Source organism: Muscardinus avellanarius, assembly GCF_963383645.1.
Source record: "Muscardinus avellanarius genome assembly, chromosome: 3".
Classification (NCBI taxonomy): domain Eukaryota; kingdom Metazoa; phylum Chordata; class Mammalia; order Rodentia; family Gliridae; genus Muscardinus; species Muscardinus avellanarius.
The window spans coordinates 28,641,105-28,648,767 of record NC_137788.1 but is presented as its reverse complement, the minus strand read 5'-3'; positions in this window follow the sequence as shown (position 1 = coordinate 28,648,767).

Below are 7,663 nucleotides of genomic sequence, written 5' to 3'. Positions count from 1 at the left end.
CTTTTGACCAGGTGATTAGGATCAGATGTTCATCCTCTGTCCCGCCCGCGATGAGAAGGTCCCCACCAGTCTTTGGCCACCCAATATCTACAGTGAGGAGGCACCCCCTAAACTGGGAACACCCACCAACTGCCTGTATGAACTACTCCTAAATCAGCTGCCCGGCAAGAGAGACATTGTGACGGGAGTCCTCCATCTTCTTGTCTAGCTGGCTTTTTGAATAAAATCACTTTCTCTGCCTCAATACCTTATTTCTTGACATAATTGGCTTGCCATGTGGCCAACAGCTGGGCTTGAGTCTGGTAACAGAACAATAGCTTCAGTGGGTTAAAATACAACAAATGTGGGTATGATCATACTCTTTTGGTCTCCTTTATCAGACCCCTTTGGAATATGCTAGAAAACCAAGTTATTACTTTTTTTTTTTTTAGTTAAAAATGATAGTAAACCAGCTGGGCATGGTGGCACATGCTTGTAATCCCAGTGTTTGGGAGGCTGAGACAGGAGGATCGTACAGGTTCGAAGCAAGCCTCAGCTACTTAGTGAGGCTCTCAGCAATTTAGTGAGACCCTGTTGCCAAATAAAATATAAAATAGGGCTGGGAGTATAGCCAGGAGGTAGAAAGCCTCTGGGCTCCACCTCCAGTACCACACACACACAAAATTATAGTAAAGCAGCTGGGCGCGGTGGCGCATGGTTGTAATCTCAGCATTTGAGAGGCTGAGACAGAAGGATTGCAGTCCATGGACAGTCTCAGCTACTTAGTGAGGCCCTCTGCAACTCAGTGAGACCCTGTTTCAAAATAAAGAATAAAAAATAGGACTGGGGATGTATCTTGGAGGTAGAATGACCCTGGGTTCCATTCTCGGTATCTCACACACACACACACACACACACACACACACACACACACACACACACAATGATAATAAACCGGGCATGATGGCGCACGTCTGTAATCTCTATAATCTCAGTATTTGGGAGGCTGAGATAGGAGAATTGCAGGTTTGAGGCCAGTAACAGTATTTTAGTGATATCTTATTGCAAAATAAAAAATAAAATAGGACTGGGAGTGTAGTTCAGAAATAGAGCCCTCCTGCGTTAAATTCCTAGACCCTCCCTCCAAAAGTAATAGTAAAGTACATTCTAAGTGTTTAGGGTTTTTTGTTTGTTATTGGATTATTTGTTGTTGACATTTATTTATTCATTTATTTTTGTACTAGAGATTGAGCCTAGGGGTATTCTACCTTTGACCTATACCTCCAAGCCTCCTTCCTTTCTTCCTTCCTCCCTTCCTCCTTTCCTTTCAATTCTGGGGCTAGACCCAGGGGAATTCTACCTTAGAGCTATACCCAGTTCATTTATTTATTTATTTATTTATTTATTTATTTATTTATTTATTTTATTGGTAGTACTGGGGTGCAACCCAGGGGATTTTCTACCTCCCAGCTATACTCCCAGACCTATTTTATACTTTATTTGGAAACAGGGTCTCTTAAGCCTCATTGCTGGCTTAAGAGACCCTGTTTCCAAATTAAAAAAAAAAGGTCTGGGAGTGTAGCCTGGAGGTAGAAGGGTTTCCAGGAACCCCAGTACCACCACCAAAAAAATTATATATATATATATATATATATATATATATATATATATATATCTGTGGAAATCATTTGAGTCCTGAGGTGAAAGTGGTGTGTGTGTGTGTGTGTGTGTGTGTGTGTGTGTGAATTGAACCCAGGGACATTCTGCCTCCAAGCTACACCCCATCTCTATTTTTTACTTTGAAACAGAGTGTTGCTAAGTTGCTGACAGCATAAGTTGTCGACGCTATCTTTGAGCCTGTGATCCTCCTGTCTCAGCTTCCCAAGTACTGGGATTATAGTGAAAGTGAATTTTTTTTTGTGTGGTACTGGGGTTCCTGGAAACCCTTCTACTTCCGGGCTACACTCCCAGACCTATTTTTATACTTTTTTATTTGGAAACAGGGTCTCGGTGTCTGTCTCTCTCTCTCTCTCTCTCTCTCTCTCTCTCTCTCTCTCTCTCTCTCTCTCTTTTGGTTGTACTGGTGTTCCTGGAAGCCCTTCTACCTCCGGGCTACACTCCCAGACCTATTTTATATTTTTATATGGAAACAGGGTCTCTTAAGCCAGCGCGGCTGGCTTCGAACCTGCGCGATCCTCCTGTCTCCGCCTCCCAAGTGTGGGGATTATAAGCGTGCACCACCACACTTGGCGAAAGTAAATTTTTTTAAACAAACATTTATATTTTCTTCTGCCGGTGGTGGGGCACTCTCATTCTGGAAGTATCTTCTTCTTATTATTTTTTGGTGGTACTGGGGGTGGAACCCAGAGGCTTTCTACCTCCGGGCTATACTCCCAGACCTTTTTTATATTTTATTTGGAAACAGGGTCTCACTAAGTTGCTGAGAGCCTCACTAAGTAGCTGAGGCTGGCTTCGAACCCGTGCGATCCTCCTGTCTCAGCCTCCCAAGCGTGGGGATTACAAGCGTGCGCCACCACGCCCGGCTTGGAAGTATCTTATACTAAGTTTTTGGCTTGAATTTTTCTAGCTCAGCTGGGTAGAGTGAATTTGACTGTATATGAGGTCTAGCTTGTAGCTGTGGATTCTCAGGAGGTGGTTATTTTCCCTGACATCCATTGCTATCACCAAGTTTAAAACAAGCAATTTTCTTGCAATTTCCTACGTCTGGAGATGGGGTGAGTTCTCTTGTACATTGACAGTAACAGCCCTTTGAGGTTCTGAATTTATGCACAGGAGTATTGACCATCTTGAGTAGTCTCTGGGTTTTATCTTTTTCTCATACTCTGAGGAGCAGGACAGCTGAAGTGAAATTCCATCTGTCAGCAAATGTCTCTATGTCACTTATTTATTGCCATGATATTGTGGCGTAGCACATAATCCTGAAACTCAGTAGCTTAAGTTAATAAGGAGTTATTATTGCTCAAGAGCCCTCACATTGGCTCGTTAGTTCTCCCCACTCTGCTGGGCTCACTAATATGTCTGAGGTCAGCTTTGGCCACGGTCGATACCTCGGCTGATCTTGGCTGGGCTCTCTCACATGCTTAGAGGTGAGCAGCTATAGGCCGTCTTTCATTTCTTAGCTGGGACAGTGGGATGACATGGCTCTCTTCTACCTGGCTGCTTATGCTCCATGGGCTATCTTAGGCTTGTCCTCATAGGAAGACCAGTATGCAAGTCTGTTGGGGCCTAGGCCTACAAAGGACACGTCTTATATTGGCTAAATCAAGTCGCAAGTCCATCTAGATTTAAGGGGAGGGAAAACAGAGCCTGTCTCTTGATCAAAGAGTTGCAAAGTCATCTGGCAGAGGACTCAGACTCAGGGAGAGGTAGGTACTTGGTGCATCCCTTTTGCACCTGATCTATCATAGTTCCTGGTACTTAAATTGGCCTTAATGCCACATTATCTTCTCATTGTGCTGTTAGATTTGGGTTGGAGTAATTCTTATTTCCTTGCCAGCATATCTATACATTTAAGAAGATTTTAAAAATCTTATTTATCATTTTTTAATCATCTATTGTGTTTTCAGCAGGAAGGTCAATCAAGGTACCCAGTCTGCCATACAGCTTGCTTGACACTTTTATGAGTCTTTGTCTTGTGTGACTGTTCACCTGAAATTCTCTCTCCAAATCTTTGGGGACTCTATTCAAATGTCTCCTTTATGCTTCTTTGACTGCCTCTCTTCACCCAGACAGAGCTGGCTATTGCCTCTAGACTTTAAAAACATTCTGTAGAAAGGCATAGTGGCACTTGTCTGTAATCCCAGCATTTGGGGAGGCAGAGGCAGGAGGTTCCCAGGTTTGAGGCCAGCCTGGGCAACTTAGTGAGCCCTTACCTTAAAAAAAAAAAAAATAAAAAGGGCTAATGATGCAAGTTTGTGGTAGAATGTCCCTGGGTTTTATCCCTAAATAAAATAAAATAAAATAGCCGAGCTGAGCATGGAGGACACACTTGTATTTCTATTTCTTGGGCGACTGAGACAGGAAGGTCGCAAGTTTGCAGCTAACCTCAGCAACTTAGTGAGGCCCTCTGCAACTCAGACCCTATTTCAAAATAAAAATTAAAGTAGAGATGGGGGTGGAGCTCAGAGGCAGAATGCCCCTGGTTGAATTCCCAGTACCCTCCCTCAAACAAACACAATAGCTGGGTGTGGTGGCACATGCCTGTAATTCAGTGCTTGGGAGGCTGAGATAGGAGGATCACAGGTTTGAGGCCAGTGTATGGTAACCAAAAAAATCTTGTTTCAAAATAAAAATTAAAAAGGGCTGGGAAGCCGGGCGTGGTGGTGAACGCTTGTAATCCCCGCGCTTGGGAGGCAGAGACAGGAGGATCGTGCAGGTTCGAAGCCAGCCGCGTGCTGGCTTAGGAGACCCTGTTTCCAAATACAAATGTAAAAATAGGTCTGGAAGTGTAACCCGGAGGTAGAAGGACTTCCAGGAACCCCAGTACCACCAAAAAAAAAAAAAAAAAAAAAAAAAAAAAAGGCTGGGAAGCTGGGCGTGGTGGCACACACTTGTAATCCCAGCGCTTGGGAGGCTGAGACAGGAGGATCCTACAGGTTCGAAGCCAACCCCAGCTACTTAGTGAGGCTCTCAGCAACTTAGTGAGACCCTGTTTCCAAATAAAGTAAAAAATAGGTCTGGGAGTATAGCCCGGAGGTAGAAAAGCCCCTGGGTTCCACCCCCATTACCACCCAAAAAAAAAAAAAAAAAAAAAAGGGCTGGGAAAGCCAGACATGGTGGCACACGCTTGTAATCCCTGTGCTTGGGAGGCTGAGACAGGAGGATCCCGCAGGTTTCAAAGCCAGCCTCAGCTACTTAGTGAGGTTCTCAGCAACTTAGTGAGACCTTGTTTCCAAATAAAATATAAAATAGGTCTGGGAGTATAGCCTGGAGGTAGAAAGCCTCTGGGTTCCACCCCCAGTGCCGCCAAAAAAAAAAAAAAAAAAAAAAAAAAAAAAAGGCTGGGAACCAGGCGTGGTGCACACTTGTAATCCCAGCATTTGGGAGGTTGAGACAGGAGGATCACAGTTCAAGGACAGCCTCAGCTACTCTTAGTGAGGCTCTTTGCAACTCGGTGTGACCTTGTTTCAAATTAAAGAATAAAAAAATAGGGCTAGGGGTGTAGCTCAGAGGTACATCCGAGGTTCCATCCCCAGTACTGCCAAAAAAAAAAAAAAAAAAAAAAGGACTGGGGGTATGGGGGTATAGCTCAAGATAGAATGCCTCTGGTCCAGTCCTCAGTACCACAAGATAAATATAAAAGTATTCTTTTTTAAAAGTTATTAACAATTTCAAGGCAACAACAGAATGGGAGTGAGATGCTGTGTGTGTGTGTGTGTGTGTGTGTGTGTGTGTGTGTGTGTGTGTTACTGGGGATTGAACCCAGGGACATTCTATCTTGGAGCTACACCCACAGCCCTATTTTATATTTTCATTTAAAACAGGGTCTTGGTAGGTTGATGAGAGTCTCACTTCTTGCTGAAGCTATCCTCCAACCTGCAATCTTCCTGTCTCAGTTGCCAAGTACTGGATTATAGTTGTGAATCACCACACCCAGCAAGGTGAGGTACTTCTAAAGATGGGGCTCTGTACAACTGCCCTGCTCAAACTCACCTGAAGTTGGCTTTAATTTTTATTACTATTATTGTTTTTGGTGTGGGACTGGGGATTGAACCCAAGGGTATTTACCTCTGTACTATACCTCCAGCTTTATTTATTTATTTATTTATTTATTTATTTATTTATTTATTTATTTATTTATTGCAGTACTGGAGATGGAACCCAGGGGCATCCTACCTCTGAGCTACACCTCCAGTCCTATTTTTTTATTCTTCATTTTGAAACAGGGTCTTACTGAGTTGCAAAGGGCCTCACTAAGTAGCTGAGGCTGTCTGTGAACCTGCAATCCTGCTGTCTCAGCCTCCCAAATGCTGGGATTATAAGCATGAGCCACCATGCCTCTTTCTCTGTCTGTCTGTCTGTCTGTCTGTCTTTTTGGTGGTACTGGGGGTGGAACCAGAGGCTTTCTACCTCTGGGCTATACTCCCAGACCTATTTTATATTTTATTTAGAAACAGGGTCTCTCCAAGTTGCTGAGAGCCTAAGTAGCTGAGGCTGGCTTTGAACCTGTGCGGTCCTCCTGTCTCAGCCTCCCAAGCATGGGGATTACAACTGTGTGCCACCACACCCGGCTTCTATTTTTATTTTGAAAAAGAATCTTACTAAGTCACTGGGGCTGGCCTTGAACCTGTGATTCTCCTACCTCAGCCTCCCAGGTACTGAGATTATAGACATGTGCTACAACGTCCGGCTTATTATGATGATGATGGTACCCCATGGCCATTTTACTTGTGAGCTACACTCTAGTCTTTTTTTTTTTTTTTTTTTTTGGTACTGAATTTGGAACCCAGGAGTATTCTACCTCCAAGCAACATCCCAACCCTATTTTTTATTCTTTATTTTATTTTATTTTAACTTTTTTTTGTGGTACTGGGGATGAAATCCAGGGGCCTTCTACCTCTGGGCTAAACCTCCAGACCTATTTAATATTTTATTTGGAAACCGTGTCTCACTAAGTTGCTGAGAGCCTCACTAAGTAGCTGAGGCTGGCTTCTAACCTGTGTGATACTCCTGTCTCAGCCTCCCAAGTACTGGGATTACAAGCATGTACCACCACGCCTGGCATTTATTCTTTATTTTGAAAAAGGGCCTAAGTATCTGAGGCTGTCTAAGTATCTGAGAATTGTGATCCTCCTGTCTCAGCCTCTCAAATGCTAGGATTAGAAGCATGTGACACCATGCCCGGCTCTAGTTCTTTTAAATTAATTAATTAAATTATTTTTTGTGGTACTGGGGATGGAACCCAGGGTCATTCTACTTCTGAGCTCTACCTCTAGCCCTATTTTATTTTTTATTTTGAAAGAGTGCCACTGAATTGCTGAGGCTGGCCGTGAACATGTGATTTTCCTGTCTCAGCCTCCCAAGCTCTGGGATTACAAGCGCGTGCCACCAGGCCCGGTTTGGCACATGCTTCTAATCCCAGTACTTGGGAGGCTGAGACAGGTGGATCGCACAGCTTCGAAGCCAGCCTCAGCTACTGAGTGAAGCTCTCAGCAACTTAGTGAGACCCTGTTTCCAAATAAAGTATAAAACAGATCTGAGAGTATAGCCCAGAGGTAGAAAAGCCCCTGGGTGGTTCTATCCCCCGTATCACAAAAATAAATAAATAAATAAATAAATAAAGAGACTTAAAAATAGGGCTGGGGGTGTAGCTCAGAGGTACAATGCCTCTGGGTTCCATCCCCAGTTTAAAAAAAAAAAAAAGCATGTGCCACCATAATGGGCTTTATTTATTTTATTTTATTTTTTTGGTACTGGGGATTGAACCCATGAGCATTTTACCCTCCAAGCTACACTCCCAGCCCCATTTTATTTTATTTTTATTTTTAATTTTGAAAAAAAGTTCTTGGGGTCTTGGCGGGGTTGCTGAGGCTTGTCTCAAACCCGTGATCCTCCTGTCTCAGCTTCTTAAGTGCTGGGATTATGGGCCTGTGCCACCACACCTGGCTTTGGATAGTCATTGATTCACATCTTCATCCTTATTAATCACTGTAAGGGCGTTCTC